Source organism: Phascolarctos cinereus, unplaced genomic scaffold (genome assembly GCF_003287225.1).
Source record: "Phascolarctos cinereus isolate Bilbo 61053 unplaced genomic scaffold, phaCin_HiC Scaffold_8;HRSCAF=390, whole genome shotgun sequence".
Taxonomy (NCBI): Eukaryota; Metazoa; Chordata; class Mammalia; order Diprotodontia; family Phascolarctidae; genus Phascolarctos; species Phascolarctos cinereus.
In genome coordinates this window covers 67,127,606-67,147,437 of record NW_027556291.1, presented here as the reverse complement: position 1 = coordinate 67,147,437, position 19,832 = coordinate 67,127,606, and the positions used below count along the sequence as shown (strand labels likewise).

Here is a 19,832-nt window from a genome sequence, read left to right as displayed (position 1 = left end):
AACTCCATGATCTGTCTTGTTTTGGTAGGACTGCTATTGGCATTTGTATTATTGGTAATGAATGGGGAGTATTTTTGAAACAAATAAGGTAGGTGTTAAGTAGAGTATTTAAAAGGGACCGCATTTTTGCTTTTAAATAATTTTATTGATAAGAGACATTCAGTGTTATAAAATAAAAGAAAATGAAAGTGAGAACAAAAATAAAATAGACTATCATACTAGGGCATGGCCTTATATCATAGAATTCCAGAGCTTTGAGGGCCCTTAGAACATATAGTATCTGGACTGGAATATGTCTCTCAAGATGAAATATAGGGGCTGCTAGAGAGCTTGAAAGGCACTCAGGGTTCTGTATGACAGAAATTGAAATTGACAACATAGAAGCCAATATCAGGCCAGGGAGGTCACTTAGAACATAAAATGGCCCAGCTTGGAGGAAATTTAGAAACACCAGTGCCTGAACTTGATGAGGCCCTGGAGCCTGGAATATCAAAGGTTGGAGGGACCTTAGATCTCAGAAAGTAGGAGATGATCTGAACCTGAGAACACAAATTATGCAAGTCAGCGGGATGTTAATCTAGAAAATATTGGGCCTGGGAGAAGCCATAGAGAAGAGATTGTCAGGGCTGGGAAGGGCCTTAGACAGAATATCAAAACAGAGAAGGAATTTGATTTTTTGAATTTAGGTGCTCAGTGGGCAAGGTATTTGGAGTGAAAGGTAAATTAAAGAAAATAAAAAATAGCAAAGTATATTTATAGAATTAAACATAACATATATTTCAACATAACTTACATCAGCACAATGGTGATGCTGGAAATTATAACTCAGGTGCTAAACCCCACAGACAAAGAGCTAAGGTGAATACACTGGACCTGATCAGGCTTAAAAACAAAACCAAAAAGTGAAGTAAAAAAAATCAAAAAAGTAATTCCATACAGTGACTTCATGGGGTAAAACTGCTGTTGATATTACTATTTTCTTGTTAATGATGGGGACTATTTATTGTTTAAAAAAAACTAAGGTAAGTATACAGGATTCAAAAGGACACCATTTGTGATTTTAAATCATTATTTTGCTAAGACATATGTAACATAATGTAATAAAACCAAATAATAAAAAAATCCTAGATTTTGAGAGGAAGGAGCAGCCTTAGAATATAAAATATCTATAGACTATCTAGTCCTTGTGGTACCTTTCAAGAAAATATATTAGAAGTTAGCTAGAGTTTAGAATAGGGAATTTCAGCACTGAGATAGCAGATCCAGGCCTGAATATCAGAACTAGGAGTTGACACAGAAACCAGAATATGAGACCTAGGATGCCACACAGAACACAATATATCTGAGCTTGTAGGAAATCTAGAATCAAGAATCCCAGAGTTGAATGAGACTCTAGAACCTGAAATACCAGAGGTAGAAGAGACTATAGAAGACAAATTGGCAGTTGGACTGAGCCTGGGAATACAAATTGTTTGAGTCAGTAGGACCTTAGCACACAGAATATCAACCATAGAATATGTGAGAGCTGGGAAGGCACATAGAACAAGGGATGCCAGAACTAAGCAAGCCATAATTTATATTAGCACAGTGGTGATACTTGAAATTAAAAATCATGGCTCCAAACCCATCCAGTGAAGAAAGGTTAATATATGTCCAAAATAAAACAGTGAAAAGGAAAAAAATAACAGACCAAAAAAGTAATTTCATGCAGTGTTTTGAAGAGTCAAGGCTGCTGTAGACACAACTATTATTTTTACCAGGGAGTATTTATTGGAAAAAAAGTTAATTAAAAAGAGATACAAGTTTTCAGTTTTAAATCATTGTGCTGAGACCTGTATGTAATTTAATATAATAAAACGCAAAAAACAGAGTAGGGAAGGGATTTTGAACATAAAATGACATGGTTGGGAAGATCTTTACAAAATGGAATGTCTGACTTGGCCAAAGTTGGCTAGAGCTAAGAGTAGAGACTTTCTGCCCTGGGAAGGCAATTTGGGCTCTGAATGTCAGAACTGGACATTGAATTATCAGCCAGAATATCAGACTAGTGAGGACATGTAGAAGATAAAATATCTGAATTTGGAGGCAATTTAGATTCAAGAGCGCCTGAACTGCTTGGCACCTTCAGAGCTAGAATATCAAGAGTGGGAGGCACCTTACAACATGGGAAGTGAGAGGAGGTCAGGGTTTGAGAACACCAGTTATTCAATTCAGTGGGATCTGAGCATGTAGAAGGTCAGACCTGGGAGAAAGCATAGAGAAGAGAATAGCCTAGCCCTCAGGGAAGATTAAACAAGGGATATCAGAGCCAGGAAAACCCTTCGAATATACAGTGTCAGGACTAGGAGTAGCCTCAAAAGCACAGATTGTCAGAGCTGGGATAGTGCTGAGAATGCACACTGTAGGGGCAGCTAGGTGGTGTAGTGGATAGAGCACCAGTCCTGGATTCAGGAGGACCTGAGTTCAAATCCAACCTCAGACACATAACACTTACTAGCTGTGTGACCCTGGGCAAGTCACTTAACCCCACTGCCTAGCCACAAAAAAAAAAAAAAGAGAGAGAGAGAGAGAGAATGCACACTGTCATTGCTGGCAAATAGTTTGGTTTATATGCTCTGGGGGAAGGACAGGTATTTTTTAAAAATTATATTTAGGGTGCAAGGTGTAACATATGTTTCATGATAATGCTCTGAATTAGAATTCACATACTGAATCACAAAACCAAAGTGGAAAGGTGACCATACAGTGCCTAATCTGACTCCAAAAGACAACAAAGAAAAGAAAAAAAAAAAACAAAAAAGTAATTGCATGCAGTATCTTGAAGGCTAAAGGTCGCTGTAAATATTACTGTTACTGTTAATGAAAGGGCTGTATTTATTGAAAAAATAAGGTAAGTACACGATATTGAAAAGGGAAACAATTGTGATTTTAAAGAATTATATTGCTAAGATATAATTAGATAAATAAGTGAAAAAGAAAAAAGACCCTAGGATATCTGAGAAGGGAGGGTCTTTGAAAATAAAATCACAGGGCTGGGAGGATTTATAGAACACAGTTTTTTACTTGGAGGCACATTGCAAGAACATATATTGGAGGTTAGAGAGAGCTTAGAACAGAATATTTCACTGCGGGACAAAAGTCTAGGCTCCAAATGTCAAAACATGGAAGACAATATCAGACCTTGAAAAATATGTTGAACATTAACTATCATAAAATGAATGAACTTGAAGGCAAGTTAGAATCAAAAGTCCCTGAGCTGGATTGGACTCTGGAACCTAGAACATCAAATCTGTGAAGGACTTTAGGACAAAAAAAGTGAGAGATGATCAGAGCTAGAAAACAAAAATTGTCAGATCTGGCATTAATAACAAGGGACACCTGTCTAGGAAGGACCCTAGAACATACAATTTCAGGACTAGTTTTGGCTATATCAGCCATTCAGAACTGAGAGGGCTCTTAGTGATGATCACTGGCAAAGAGTTTTACTTATGTGCTTAGGGTTCTAAACTTTGAGGAGGGAGAGTTGTCAAACATTGTCAAAAACAACAACTAAGGCTATTTTAGTATGAGATACAGCACATGTTTCAGTGTAATTTATAAAAGAACAATGGCCATGCTCCGAATTAAAACTGTTCTCGAAACACAAACAAATTGGATAGTTAAAATATATATTGCCTTAGCTGACTCAAAACAAACAAAAAAAAACCTGTCAAACTAACTCCATGAAAAAAGGTATTCTGGTAAGATTACAATTCATACTGCTTTAATTGGTAATGAATGAGGACTGTTTTATTGAAACAAGCTGTTTTAGTAAAAACCCACTTAGAAAAATGGGACACCATTTGTGATTTTAAATCATTGTATTGCTAAGATGTGTGTAATTTGCTATATAATAAAATAGAATAAATAAGTAAAAAAAAACCTTGGATATCACAGGAATGAGGAGTCTCTGAACATAAAAGACAGAGCTGGGAGAGTCTTTAGGACATAAAATGTCAGATATGGAAGAGCATTTCAGGAGAATATATTGTTTAGAAAGAGCTTAGAATATAAAATTTCAGACCTGGGAGGGCAGGTAGGATATAGAATGTCTGAACTTGGGGGGAACTTAAGATCAAGAATGCCTAATATGAATAGTGCCCTGAAAGCTAGAATAGTAAAACTAGGAGAAACCTTAGAACACAGAAACTGTGAGATGTTCAGCTTGAAAAGGGAACTTGTCTGATTCCATGGGATGTGAGCATATGGAATGTCAGTCCTGGGAGAAGCCATAAAAAAGGGAATATCAGAGCTGTTTGTAAAGCAGTTGGTAGGCGCTATATAAATGTTAGATTAGGTACTAGGAAAGCCTTTAGAACATAGAATGTCAAGATTAGAAGTCTCTTTAAAAATTGAGAGTGTCAGAGCTGAGAAGGTCCTCAGAACACAGTATCATTGCTGGTAAGGGGTCTTCTCAGTGCGCTCAGAGGTCCAAGTCATGGAGAAGGACAGGAAAAATTTTAAAATAGTAAGAGTATGTTTATGGTATATAGTATAATATATATTTCAATATAATTTAATATCAGCACAGTGGTGATACCCTGAATTAAAATTCGTGTCCTGTAAGTCACAAAGTAAAGGTGATCATACAATGCCTAATCTTGCTCCAATTAAAAGAAAAAATAATTGAAAGCACAGTAATTGCATGCAGTATCTTCGAGGGTTAAGGCTGCAGTGGATATCAGTATTACTGTTAATGGTCAGTGTTTACTGAAAAAATAAAGTACAGGATCTGAATGACAAAACTGGTAGTTGACAAGGAAGCCAGAATATAAGAACTCAGAATATGTAGAACATAGAATGTCATTAAATTAATGAACTTAGAGGAAATTTGGAATCAAGAGGGCCTAAACTAGAAGGGACCCTGGTACCTGGAATGTCAAAGGTAGGAGAACCTTAGATCATAGAAAGTGATAGAAATCAGAGCTAGAAAACAGAAATTGTCTAATTCCGTAGGATGTAGGTACCCAGAACATCAGATCTGGGAGAAGCTAGAGAGAAGAGAGTATCAGAGCAGTCAGAAAACTTAGAAAAAAGGATATCAGAGCCAGGACAGCCCTTAGAACATACAATGTAAGGAGTAGGAGTGGCTTTAAAACATCAGAGTGTCAGAGCTAAGGAAACTTAGAACAGAGCTCTGATAGAGCTCAGATGGTCTTGAGAACACACAGTATCATTGCTTAAAGTTCACTTTTATGGGGAGGGACAGGTAAAAGTTAAAAACAATAAGAAAGGATATTTAAGGTTTGACATGCAGAGTAAGTTTCAATATGACATCAGCACAATACTGATGCTTTGGTTTCAAAGTCAGGTCCTGAAACACAGCCAATAAGGAAAGGTAAAACATATTTATTACCTTAGCGTCCTTAAAACACAGAATAATTTTTTTAAAAAACTTTAATTCCATGCACTGCCTTAATCAGGTAAGGGTGCTACAGATATTCTGTTGATATTGGTAATAAATGAGGGAATGTTTAACTGAAACCAGTAACGTCTTAAGTGCCCAGTTTTTAAAGGAACACCATTTGTGATTTTAAATAATTGTATTGCTAAGACAAATATATAATACAGTATACTAAAACTGAATAAATAAGTGAAAAGGGAGGAGGAACCTTAACTATCACCACAGTAAGGGGACTTAGGACATAAAAATGAGTCTTTAGAACATTAGATTGTCTGATTTGGAGAGACATTGTAAGAAAATGTATTGGAGGCTGGATAGAGATTAGAATGGAGAATTTTTGCACTGAGATGACAGGCCAGGCTCAGAAGCTAGAATATCATACCTGAGAAGGCCTATAGAATAGACTAGAATGACTGAGCTTAGAGGCAATTTAATATTATGAGTGCTTGAATTGGATGGGGCCCTCCTACCCTTAATGTCAGAGGAGTAAGAGACCTAAAAAGACATAATTTGGGAGATAATAGCCAGAAAAAAATTGTCTTATTCAGTACAATCTGGGTACATAGTACTTGAGGCTCAGGAGAATCCAGAAAGAAGGGAATGGCAGAACTGGGAAGGCACTTAAAAAGATGGCCTATCAGAGCTCCAAAAGCTCTTAGAATGTAGATTATCAGAGCTCTGATGATCATCCAGAGAACACACAGTATCATTGCTGGGAAGGAATCTTCTCCAAATTATGGAGAAGAAAAAGTAAATTTAGAAAACATTCAAAAGTATGTTTATGGTATGAAATGCAACACATTTCAATATGATATCTATAAGCACAATGGTGATCCTCTGAATTAAAACTCACATCCTGAATCATACAAAGGAGAAATTTTAATATAAAATGCCTAAACTGGATTAAAAGGAAAACAATGAAATGAAAAACAAAGTAACTGACAAAGTAAAAGCATGCAGTGCGTTAAAGGGAGTAAGGCTGCTGTAGAAAGTACAATTATTGTTAATGAATGGGCCAAATTTATTGAAAAGAAAAAAGGTAAGTACTCAGGATTCCCAAGGGAAGCAATCTGTGGTCTTAAATAGTTGTATTACTAATACACATTTAATATACTAAAACTAATCATATAAGTGAAAAGGAAAAAAAAACTGTAGAATATCAAAGGACAAGCTTTTGAACATAAAATAATTAAGAAACTATGATATCTGACTTGGAGGTGCCTTCCAAGAGAACAGTGGAGAAAGAATAGAGGTTAGAATGGAGTATTTCAGGGCTAGGATGGCATTCCAGGCTCTGAATATCAGAACTGGGGGTCCACATAGAAGCCTGAATATAAGACTTGAGAAAGTGTTCCCGATATAGAATGTCTAAGCATGGAGACAGTTTAGAAAGGATGGGGCCTGTACTAAATGGAGTCCTCTAACCTAGGATATCAAACTCAGGAATGACTTCAGAACTCAGAAAGTGAGAGATGGTCAGAGCCACAGGAGTGAAATTGTTTGATAATCAGAGATGTGAGCACACAGTATGTCAGACGGGAGAGAGACTGTCAGAGCCATTCAGGCAGATAGAAGAAAAGACATCTAAGTTCAAAAAAGCCCCTACAGCCTAAAATCTCGGGAATAGCTTTGGCCATAAAACCTCACAGTGTCAGGGCTGGGAGGGCTCTTAGGACATGGATTTACCAGAGCTCAGGCCTGAGGACACACAATAAGTTTTGTTTCTGTGCTCAGAAGTTGAATGGGTAAATGTAAACCACAACAATAAAGTATACTTACAATATGAGCTAAACAGCATAATTTATATCAGCACAAAGTTGATCTTCTGAATTAAAACTTACACTCTACTTCATAGAATTAGAAAGCAGAAGGGTAAGCATACTGAGCCAAACCTAGTTCCATTTTTTTTTAAAAAGGCAAAAATAGTTGCATGTAGTATCTTGAAGAATTAAGGCTGCTTTAGATATCACTATTATTGTTAATGAATGATCAGCATTTATTGAAGAAATAAAACAATTAAAAGAAAATAATTTGTGTTCTCAAATAATTGGATTGCTAACATCTCAATTGGATTGCTAACATATTATTAACATATGCTAACATGTGTGTATGTAATTTAATATAGTAAAACTGAATAAATATGTGAAAAGGAAAACAACCCTGGAGAAGAGGTAGGAGGCAACTTTAACAATAAAACGACAGGGTTGCAATGGTTCTTAAAGAATAATATCTGACTTTGAGGTGTCTTTCAAGGGAATATTTTGGAGACCGGATGGAGCTTACAATGGAGAGTGTCAGTGCTGAGTTGACAGTCCAGACTTGAATATCAGAAACGAACACTGATATAGAAGTTAGAATATGAGATCTGAGAGGTTGTGTCCAACATAGGACGTCTGAACTTGAAGGTGGTTTAGAATCAGTGGGAGAGGAGCTAGAAGGGACACTCTAAATTAGAATTTCAAATTTTGGAGAGGCTTAAGATGAAAGAAAGAGATTGTCAGAGCCAGAGAACTGTTGCTTGATTCAGTAGGCATGTAGAACATCAGGCCTGAGAGAATCCATGAAGAGAAAGTCAGAGATGGGAAGACAGCTAGAACAAGTGATAGAGCATAGAATGTTAGGACTAATGCCAGGACTGGCCTTAAAAGCTCAGTGTCATAAATGGGGAAACTTAAAAAACAGATGGTCTTGAACTCATATGGTCCTGGGGACATACAGTACCATTTCAGGGAAGGAGTTTTGTTTCTTTGCTCAGAGTTCCAACTTGCAAGGATCAGGTAAAAAAAAAAAATTAAGTGCATTTAGTGTAAGAGATGTATCATATATTTCAGTATAATTTATATCAGCATGATGGAGAGTTTTAGGACTGAGATGCCAGTCTAGGCTCTGAATATCATAATTGGAAGTTGACATAGAAGCCAAAATATGAGACTTTCTCTCAACATAGAACATCTGAGCTGGAAGAAATTTAAAATCAGTGGGATCCTCCAACCTAGATTATCAAACTTGGGAAGGACTTTAGAACACAAAGTGAGAGATGATTAGAGCCAGAGAACAGAAATTGTCTCCATGGGATGTGAGTGTAGAGTATGACAAGCTTGGGAGAAGCGATAAATAAGAAAAGATTAGCTGGGAAGGCCTATAGGATAAGTGATAAGAGCCAGCAAAGTCTATAGAACATAGAATTTCAGAACAAGTTTGGGCCATAAAGCCACACAGTGCCAGAGCTGGAAAGGCTCTTAGAACATAGACTATCAAAGCTGAGATGGTCCTGAGAGCAAACAAGATCATTGCTGGGAACAAGTTTTGTTTCTATGCTCAGAACTGCAACCTATGATGAATGATAAGTAACTTTTAAATAAAAATAATAAAGTATATCTAGGGTATGAAATGCAGTAGGTGTTTCTGACATAATTTATGTCAGCATAATGGTTAGGTGAGCCTGTGAATGAACTCTCATGGGTCCTGCATCACACAGTTAAAGAGTTGAGATGAACATGCTAATCTTGGTTCCAACAAAAAGAAATGAAAAAACTGACAACATAGTAATCATATGAGGTTCTTGAAGTATTAAAATGTTGTAGATATCACTGTTGTTAATGAATGGTCACTATTAAAAAATCAAGTAAACAAAATTCAAAAGAAACAATTAGTGCTCTTAAATAATTACACTGCTAATACATATATGTAATTTAATATACTAAAACACAAAGTAAGTGAAAAAAACCCTAGAATATCAGGAGAGAGGGGACTTAAGCCATAAAATGATAGGACAGGGACAATCTTTAGAAAATAGAATGTCTGGTTTGTCAAGAGAATATACTAGAGATTGAATATAACTTAGAATTTGGAGTTTTGGATAATGGGCTGAACTCTGGGTACCAGAACAGAGAGTGGACCCAGAAGCCAGAATATCAGACCTAGGAGAGAATGTAGAACATAAAACAATGGGCTTGGAAGCAATTTAGAATCAAGAATGCCTGAGCTAGATGAGGGCAGGGAATCAGGACTATTCGATGTGAGAGAGACTGTACCACAGAAAGGGCCTTCATGGGTTGTGAGCACAGGAGGAACCAAAGAGAGAATGGCAAAGATGGCAAGGCAGGGAATAAGTGACAGTAGAACCAGGAAAGACCGTGGAACAGTTCACAGCATCACTAGGAGGGGCCTCAGATCCTCAGTATGCCAGAGCAGGGAGAACTTGTGGAACAAAAGCAGAACTCAGATGGTCCTGAGAGCCCTCCAAGCCATTCATTGCTGGGGAAGAGTTTTCCTTCTGTGCTTGGAGTTCCCATTTATGAGGAGGAATTGTTAAAATGAAAAAATATATATTTAGGATATGACATGCAATATATTTTGATATAATTTATATTAGCACCACACTGATGCTGTGATTTTAAAGTGTAGTCCAGAGATACAGCCAGTGAGGAAAGGTAAAAATGTGTTCCCCTCTATGGCTGAAAATCTGAAAGAAAGAAAAATACCCTGAGGGGAAAAACTAATTTCACTCACTACCTTAATCTGATAAGAATATTACCGAATTGGTAATGAATAGGGAGTGCTTGTTGAAAATAAGGTTTTTAATTACTCAGTTTTAAAAGGTTCAGTATTTGTGAATTTAAATAATTATATTTCTAAAACAACTAGGTAACTTAATATAATGCAGCTGAATAAATGAAAAGGAAAAAGAAATCCTTGAGTAACACCGGACTAAGTCCGAGGGGTCTTTGAACACAGAATGACAAATCCAGGGAAGTTTTTAGAACACAGACTGTCAGACTCTGAGATGCATTTCATGAGAATTTGGGAAGCTGGAGAGATTAGAATGCAGAATTTGTGCAGAGGATTGGTGTTCTAGGCTCAGAATGTTAGAAGCCAGACTGTGTAGAACAGACAGTATCTGTGCAATTTAAGATCCTGAGTGGCTGAGCCAGACGGGGCCTCGTTCCCCATAATACCAAAAGGGAAAGGTACCTTCAGACATCAAATGTGGGAAATGTTCCGAGCCTGAGAACAGGAGTTGTCTGAGTGAGATGGGAGCCCATAGATCAGGCCTGGGAGAAGCTGGAGAGAAGAGAAGGGGAGAGCTGGCAGAGAACATGGAGGAAGGGCTAGAAGAGCCAGGAAAGGCCTCAGCACACTCAATTTCAGGACTAGCTTGGGCCATCAACACACAGTATCACAGCTGGGAGGGCTCTTAGAATAGAAGTTAGCAGCTAAGATGATCCTGAAAACATGCGACATCATTGCCAGGAACTAGTTTTGTGTCTGTTCTCAGAGTTACAACTTATGGGCAATGACAGGTAAATATAAACAATAAAAAGAAGGATCTTTAGGGCATGAGATGCAACATGTATTTCAGTATAATTTATATGAGCATAATAATGGTGACTCTGAATTAACTCTCATGCCCTACCTCACACAAAAAGGAAAAGTGCCTAATCTGGTTCCAAAGGAAAAAAAAAACTGACAATACAGTTATTACCTGCAGTGATTTTTAGTGGCAAGGCTGCTGTAGAAATCACTACTCTTGTTAACGAATAGTCAGTATACATTGAAAAAATGAACACAGGATTCAAAAGAAAACCAATATATGCTCTTCAAAGACTATGGAATTTAATATAACAAAACTGAAGAAATCAATGAAAGACAAGGTGTCTAAGAATCTGTAGAAACTGCAATATTTGAGTTGGAGCTATCTTCCAAGAGAATGTATTGGAGGATGAATAGAGCTTAGAATGAAGAATATTGGCTGAGATGGCAGTCCAGACTCTATCAGAACTGGGAAGTGGGATAGTATCCAGAATATGAGACTTGGGAAGATATGTCCAGCAGAGAACATATGGCCTTGGAGGCAATTTACAATCAATGGGGCCAGAGCTAGATGGGACTCTCCAGCCTAGAATATCAAACGTGGGAGGGATTTTAGATCACAGAAAGTGAGAGATGATCGGAGCCAGCGAACTGAAATCATCTGATTCCATGGGGACACAATGTCAGGCCTTACAGAAGCCATAGAGAGGGGAATGTCAAGAGCTATTGAGGCAGGTAGAAGGAATGATGTCAGAGCTTGTGTAATGCCTGTAGAAGATATTATCTCAGGACTAGTTGTAGCCATAAATTCCCATGGTATCAGAGCTAGGAGGGTTTTAGAACATGGATTATCAATGTTCAGATGGCCCTGAGAATACACAGCATCGTTTTGTTTCTGAGTTACCATAGGGAAGGACAGGTAAATGTAAACAATGATAATGCTACATATTTAGCGTATGAGACATAACATAGAATACAGTATAATTTATGTCAGCACAGTGGTGATCCTCTGAATGAAAACATGTCCTGCACAGAAAGGTGAGCATATCATGCCTAATTAGGTTCTACCCACCCCTCAAAAAGAAAAGGAAAAAATAACTGAAAACAGTAATTGTATGCGTTGTCTTGATAGGTTAAGGCTGTTTTAAGTATCACTATTAATGAACAGTCAGTATTTATCTGAAAAAAATAAGTACAGAGAATTAAAATGAGAGTGTATGCTCTCAAGTAATTACATTGCTGACATATATGCAGTTTAATATAGTAAAAATAAATAATGAAAAGGAAAAAGGAACTCTAGAATATCAGAGTCAGGAAGAGACTTTAATCATAAAATGACAGGGCTGGAGGTGCCTTTTAAGCAAATGTATTGGAAATTAGAGCTTAGAAGAGAGAATTCAGTATTGGGATGGTGGCCCCATGTATGTATGTATGAAAACCAGGAGTTGATATAGAAGCCAGCCTAGCAGACTTGGGACAGCATGTAAAAATATAAAATGAATGAGTTTGGAGGCAATTTAGAATCGAGAATGAATAAACCTGGAATATCAGAGGAAAAGGGGAGCCTAGAATACAGATGGCAAAAAGTAGTCATAGCAAGAGATCGGGAATTGTCTGATTCCCTGGGATGTGAGCACACAGTAGGAGAAGAGAACATCAGAGGAGGCAGGATAGGTAGAACAAGTGATGTTAGAGCCAGGTAAGCTCTTAGGACATACGAGTTTTAGACTGATAGTCAGAAAACCACAGTGTCCAAGCTGGGAGGGCTCTGAGAACACAGATGATCAGAACTCAGATGGCTGGTCCCAAAATATCATTGCTAGGAATGAGTTTTGTTTCTCTGCTCAGTTTCCACATATGAGGAAATGCAGGTAAAGATAAACAACGATAAAAAATTATCCTTAGGGTATGAGATACATGCAATATATTATACATATACATGCAATATAATAAGATGCAATATATAAGGTAGTGTAATTAGAGCAGCACAATTGAATTGAAACACAGTTGTAGAAGAAATTTGAATATATAGAGCCTAATCAAGATTATAAGTAAGCTGATGAAAAGAAAAAAAACTGTCAGAAAAGTAAATGTATGCAGTGTTGTCAAGGGATAAGGCTGCTGTTCATATTACTGTTGTTGTTAATGAATGGGCCATATTTATTGGGAAAAATTAAGGTAAGTACACAATATTCACAAGGGAAACAATTTGTGATCTTAAATATGTGTATTATAATAATCATGCCACTTAATGTAGTAAAACTGATTAAATAAGTGAAAAGAAAAAAAAAACAAAGGCCTAGAATAGCAAGGTAACAAAATAACTAGGATTTGAGAAACTACATAGTGTCTGACTTAGAGATGCCTTTTAAGGTCATATACTGCAGGGTGGATAGAAGTTAGAATGGAGGATTGCAAGGTTGGGATGGCAGGCCAGGCTCTGAATATCAGAACTGGGAGGTGACATGGAAGCCAGAATATGTACGGCCAACATAGGATGTCTGAGCTTGGGGCAACTTACAATCAGTGGGGCCTGAGGTCGATTCTATTCCGTTCAGTAGGCATTTAATAAGCACCTACTGTGTGCTAAGAAAAAAGACAGCCCTTACCCTGGAGGAGCTTACAATCTAAAGTGAGAAGACAGCACATAAGAGGAGGCTGAAAAATGGCAGGTGTTGGGGAAGGTCAGAGGTCACCAGGGGATACAGGGGGCAGGAGGAGGCAGGGAAATCTTGTTCCATGGAGTTAAGACCAAGCAGAGCTAAGGTTGCAAAGTAGAGTGAGCTACAATGTCCAGGTCTAGGCTTTTATTTAAAAAAAAACTTTGGGCGGAATTTAGTGCTTCACCCTCCAGCCCTCCAATCAGAACCTGAGAACAGAGATGTCTGATTGCATGGGATGTGAGCACACAGAATGGAGGGCACGGGAGAAGGCAGAGAGAACAATGTCAGAGCAGGCTGGGCATTTTGGGGATTCGAGCCAGAAAAGCCCTTAGAACATGTCATTTTAGGACTAGCTTTGGCCATAAAACTACACAGTATCAGAGCTGGGTGGGCTCTTAGAACACAGATGATGAGAGATCAGATGGACCTGAGAATACACAATAGCATTGCTGGGAAGGAGTCCTGTTTCTGTGCTCAGAGTTCCAATTTGGGAGGAGCGAGGACTAAATTCATAAATCTATATCTATATATGGTATAACACGCAACATATGTTTCAATGTACTTTTTTTTTTATCAATACAATGCTGATGCTCTGATTTAAAAGTCAGGTCCTGAGACCCAGCCAATGAGGAAAGGTAAAGTATGTTACCTTAGCTGGATGATAATGGGGAAAAAAATAAAAAGATGCTGAGGGACAAAAAATTCCATGCGCTTCCTTTCTCTGTTAAGATTGTTATTGATATTTCTATTACTTGTAACAAATAGGGAGTGTTTTCTTGTCAACAAATAAAATTATAGGCACCCAATTTTAATAGGGACACCACTTGTGATATTGCTAACACATGTATGTAATTTAATATAATAAAACTGAATAAGTGAAAAGGAAAAAAAAACATTGAATGTTACTGGAGTGATAGAATTTTAAATTAAAAAAAAAAGATAGCTTGTACATTATTTGGTGATACATTTCAAGAGAATATATTAGAACCTGGATAGAGCTTAGAATGGAGAATTTTTGAATAGCCATGGCAGTCCAAACTTAGGATGTTGGAAATGTTTTCAAACAGAGGTCAGAATATCTGACTTCAGAAAGGTATGAGGGACCTTAAAAACACCGAATGTGGGAGATGTTCTGAGCCTAGGAATAGGAGTTGTCTGGTTGAATGAGATGGGAGCCCACAGATCAGGCCTGGGAGAAGCTGGAGAGAAGATAAGGGGAGAGCTGGCAGAGAACATGGAGGAAGGGCTAGAAGAGCCAGGAAAGGCCTCAATACACTCAATTTCAGGACTAGCTTGGGCCATCAAAACACACTGTCACAGCTGGGAGGGCTCTTAGACTATCGATTATCTGAGCTCAGATGGGCCTGAGAATAGATAATAACATTGCTGGGAAAGAGTTTTGTTTCTGAGCTCAGAGTTGCAAAGTTTTGGGGACAGATGAGTAAATCTAGACAGCAATATAAAAAGTTTCTTCAGGGTGTGAGAATCAACCTATATTACATTATAATTTATATTGGCATAATGGTGATTCTCATAGTTAAAACACGTCCTACATCACTTAGTCAAAGACTAAAGATCATCATATAGTGCCTAATCTGATAGTGATTAAAACAAAAAGAAAGAATAAGAAAAGAAAAAAAATAACTATAATCGCACACAGTATCTTACAGGGTTAAGGCTGTTGTAGATAGCACTTATTGTTAATGAATGGTCAATATTTTTTGAAAAAATTAAGTACACAGAATTCAAAAGCAAAAATAAATTCATGCCCTCCAATAACTATTGCAAATACATATTTTGTAAGTTAATGTGCCCAAACTGAAGAAATAAGTGAATAGGAAAAAACAACCTTAGAATCAGAGGAAGGAAAGGATTTTGACCATAACATGGCCCAGCTGAGAGTGGACATCAATAATAGTGTCTGACTTGGGGGGCCCTTTCGAGAGAGTCTATTGGAGACTGAAGAGAGCTCAGAATAGCCTTCCCTTGCTGGGGATAGCAGTCCTGGCTCTCAGTATGAGAAATGGGAGCTGACATGAGAGCCAGAATGTCAGACCTGGGAGAGAGTGTGGAAAGAGAGAATGAATGAGCTTGGAGACAGCTCAGAATCCAGAAGGCATGAGCTGGGTGGGAGGCCTGGAATTGGGAATAACAAACATGGGAGGGACTTTAGAACACAGAAAGTTAGAGGTGGTCAGCAACAGAGAAGAGAAACGGTCTGATTTGGTAGGATGTGAGCATACAGAATGTAGGCCCTAGGAGAAGCCAGAGAGAAGGGAATGTCAGAGCAGACAGCATTTAGAAGTAGGGACATCAGAGCCAGGAAAGACCTTAGAACATACAATTTCAGGACTACCTTGGGCCACACCACCACAGTGTTAGAGCTGAGAGGGCTATCAGAACGACGATTATGAGAACGAAGTATACGTAATATTATTACTGGGCAGGAGTCTTGTTCATGTGCTCAGGGGCCCAAGTTATGGGGAAAGCAAGTTAAGCAAAAAAATGGTTTTTTTTCCAGTATATTTATGGGCTAAAATACAACATTTATGGCAGTATAAGATTAGTAAGCACAATGGTGATCCTTTGAATTAAAACTCATGTCCTGAATTACACAACCCAAGTGTGCATTTGAATATACAATGCCTAATCTCGATTAACAGGAAAACACTGAAAAGGAAAAACAAAAGTGATAAAAAACAAAAGCATGAGGTTTTCCCAAGGGTTTCTATTGTTAATTAGTGGGGCATATTTATCAGGGAAAAAAATACGGTAAGTATACATGATTCACAGGGGAAACAATTTGTGTTTTTAAGTAGTTGTATTGCATATATATGTCATTTAACTTAATAACACTAAATAAATAAGGGAAAAGGGAAAAAATTCCATTGAATGACACTGGAGTGATAGGACTGACCATAGAAGGACAATGTTGCTAAACAGATGAGTGCATAGATTGTCTAACTCGGAGATGCATCTCAAGAGCATATATTTGAGGCCAGAGAGAGCTTAGAAAGGAGTATTTTCCATACTGGGATGCTAGTCCAAGCTCAGAATGGTAGAAATGGGTTTTCAAATAGAAATCAGGACATCAGACTTGGGAGGGTGCACGTAAACCAGAATGTCTGAGTTTGGAGACAATGTAAGGACCACCCCCACCCATAATATCAAAGGTGTGGGGCTTTGCCACGCTAAAGCTGGGAGGTGTTCCAACCGTGAGGACAGGAGTTGTTTGATTGAGTGAGATGGGAGCCCACAGAAGGCAGGCCTGAGAGCAGCCAGAGAGAAGAGAAGGGGAGAGCTGGCAGAGAACATGGAGGAAGGGCTAGAAGAGCCAGGAAAGGCCTCAGCACACTCAATTTCAGGACTACCTTGGGCCATCAAAACACACTGTCACAGCTGGGAGGCCAAGAACACCTAATATCATTGCTGGGAAGAGGTATTGTTTCTGTGCTAAGGGGTTCAAGTTTTGGGGATGCAGAGTTAATTTTTTTTTAATTAAGTATATTTATGGTATGAAATGCAGCATACATACCCATATAATACCTATATACACAGTGGTGATCCTATAAATTAAAATTCATGTCCTGAATTACACAGGCAGAGTAGAACATTGAATATACCACATTTAATCTGGATTTAAAGGGGAAAAATGGAAAAAAATAGAACTGACAAAAAATAATTGCAGTGTTTTCAAGGGGTAAGGCTGTTATACATAATACTGTTATTGTTAGTGAATGGGCCATATTTGTTTATCAAAATATGATAAGGATACAGGAATCAAAAGAGAAATAATTAAATAATTATATTCCTAATAAACATCTGGCATTTAACATACTAAAACTGATTAAGTAAAAAGAAAAAAATACCCTAGGATATCAGAGGAAAATCACTAGGCTAGGAAAGTCTTTAGAAAATAAGATGTCTGACTTGGAGATGCCTTTCCAGAGAAGGTATTAGAGGCTAGACAGAGCTGAGAAGAGAGAATTTCCAGGCTGGGATGGCAGGCCAGGCTCTATCAGAACTGGGGAGTTGGCATAGTATCCAGAATATGAGACTTGAGAAGGTATGGTCAGCATAGAATGTCTGAGCTTGGTGGCAACTTAGAATCCAGAGCTAGATGGGACCTTCTCACTGGTATCATCAAACTTGGGAGGGACTTTAGAATACAGAAAGAGAGGGATGTTCAGAGCCTGAGAAAAGAAACAGTCTTATTCCAAGGTATGTGAGCACACATAATGTCAGGCCCACCAGAAGCCAGAGGGAAGAGAATGGCAGGGCACCAAGAAGAAGGAATATCAGAGGTAGTAAAGGTCTTAGAAGCTGCAATCTCAGGACCAGCTTTGGCCACAAAACTGCACAGTGTCAGCTTCTCAGAGCTTGGGGGGGTCTGAAGAATGTACAGTATCAAGTGCTAGACAGGAGTCGGGTTTCTGTGCTCAGAGGTCCAATTTGGGGGAGTGAGATTTAAATTTAAAAAACAATAGAAAATGTATTTCAGGTATGACATAAGGCATATGCTTCAATATCATTTCATATCAGTACCATTCTTATGCTCTGATTTAAAAGTTGGGTCTCAAAATGCATTGAGGAAAGGCAAAATACCCTAGCAGGATAAAAAAATCTGAAGAAAACAAAATAGGGGTGTGTGTGTGTGTGTGTGTGTGTGTGTGTAAAATATACACACAAATTCCATGCACTGCCTTAATGTACTGAGACTGCAATTGATATTTCTATTATTGGGAATGAATAGGAAGTGGTTTTCTTTTTTAACCAATAAAGATTTAAGTATACAATTTTAATAGGGACACCATTTGCAGTTTTATATAATTGTACTGTTAAGACACATGTAATTTAATGTAAGAAAACTGAATAGATAATTGAAAAAGAAATCCTTGAATATGACCAAAATGAGGAGACTTAGAACTTAAAATAACATAGGTGGGAAATATTTTAGAACACAAAATGTTGCCTTGGGGACCCACTGCAAGAGAACATATTAGACAAAGTTGGCTAGAGCTTAGAATGGCAAATTTCTGCACTGAGATAGCAGTCCAAGCTCAGGATGACAGAAATGGGTTTTCAAAAAGGAACCCAAATTGCAGACTGTGGAGGGCATGTAAAACAAATAATACCAAAGGAAGAGGGACCTTAAAACCCAAAATGTGGGAAATGTTCAGAGCCTGCAATCAGATTGTGAGATGTGAGCACACAAAATTTCAGGCCTGGGAGGAACCATGGAGAAGGGAATGTTAGAACTTGGAGGAAGGGCTAGAAGAGCCAGGAAATGTCTTAGAACACACAATTTCAGGACTGGCTTGGGCCATCCAACCTTACAGTGTCAGAGTGGGGAGGGCTTTTGGAACACGGATTATCAGAGCTCTGATGATCCTGAGAACACATAATAGCATTTCTGGGAAAGAGTTTTGTTTATGTGCTCAGAGCTACAACTTACAGGGAAAGACAGGATTTGTAAGCAATAATAACTAAGGATATTTAGAGTTTGAGATAGAACCTATATTTCATTATAACTGATATTAGCACAATGGGAAGCCTCTGAATTAACTCTCAAATCCTGCATCACATAGTCAAAGATGGAGGGTATCTCCATCCAAAGATGGAGACATAACAGGCTTAATCTGGTTCTAATAAAAAAAAAAAGGAAAAGAAAAGGAAAAATAACTGACTACAATTATTGCATTTAGTGTCTTAAAGGGTTAAGACTGCTAAAGATATCACTACTATTGTTAATGAATGGCAGTATTCATTGAAAAAATAAAGCAAATACCCAGAATTCAAAAGATAAACATTTTGCTTTCAAATTATTGTATTGCTTGTGTGTGTGTATGTGTATCTGTAGTTTAATATAATAAAACTGGAAGTGAAAAGTTAAGATAACCTTAGAATATCAGAAGAGGAAGGGGACTTTGACCATAAAATAACATGGATGAAAGCATCCTTCCATAGTAGTGCCTGAGTTGGAGGTGCCTTTCAAGAGAATATCCTGGAAGTTAGATAGAGATTTCCAGTGCTGGGAAAGCGGTCCCAGTTCTAAGTGTAAAAAGCAGGAATTGACCTGAAAGCCAAAATATCAGACCTGAGAGAGTAGAGAGAATGTATAATGATCTTGGAGACAACTCGGACCCAAGATTGTTTGAGCCTGCAGGGGATCTAGAACCTGGAATATCAAACATGGGAGGGACTTTAGATCACAGAAAGGTAGTGATAATCAGAGCCAGAGAACAGAAATTGTCTGATTATATGGGATCTGAGCACATAGGATGGAGGGCCTGGGAGAAGTCGGAGAGAACAGAATGTGAGAGCAGGCAGGGCACTTAGAGGAAAGGATAGCAGAGCCAAAAAATCTAGAGAACACAGAATATCAGGATTAGCTTTGGACAAAACTACACAGT

The 19,832-nt window shown here is 38.0% G+C and overlaps 1 long non-coding RNA gene across 16 annotated transcripts in view; it reads left to right on the top strand.

Moving 5' to 3' along the window:
• The window catches only part of LOC110203312 (uncharacterized), a 128,244-nt gene that overhangs the window by 69,404 nt on the left and 39,008 nt on the right, over window positions 1–19,832 (top strand). For 9 of the 16 annotated variants that reach the window (XR_013483580.1, XR_002322916.2, XR_013483577.1 and 6 more), the window contains one exon: window positions 29–13,048. The exons of 4 other annotated variants lie outside the window; for them this stretch is intronic. This is a non-coding gene — a long non-coding RNA (uncharacterized LOC110203312). Of the gene's footprint in view, window positions 1–28; window positions 19,227–19,832 lie in introns of those variants that run through there. 3 more of the 16 variants (XR_013483572.1, XR_013483571.1, XR_013483573.1) reach the window with 1 other exon arrangement.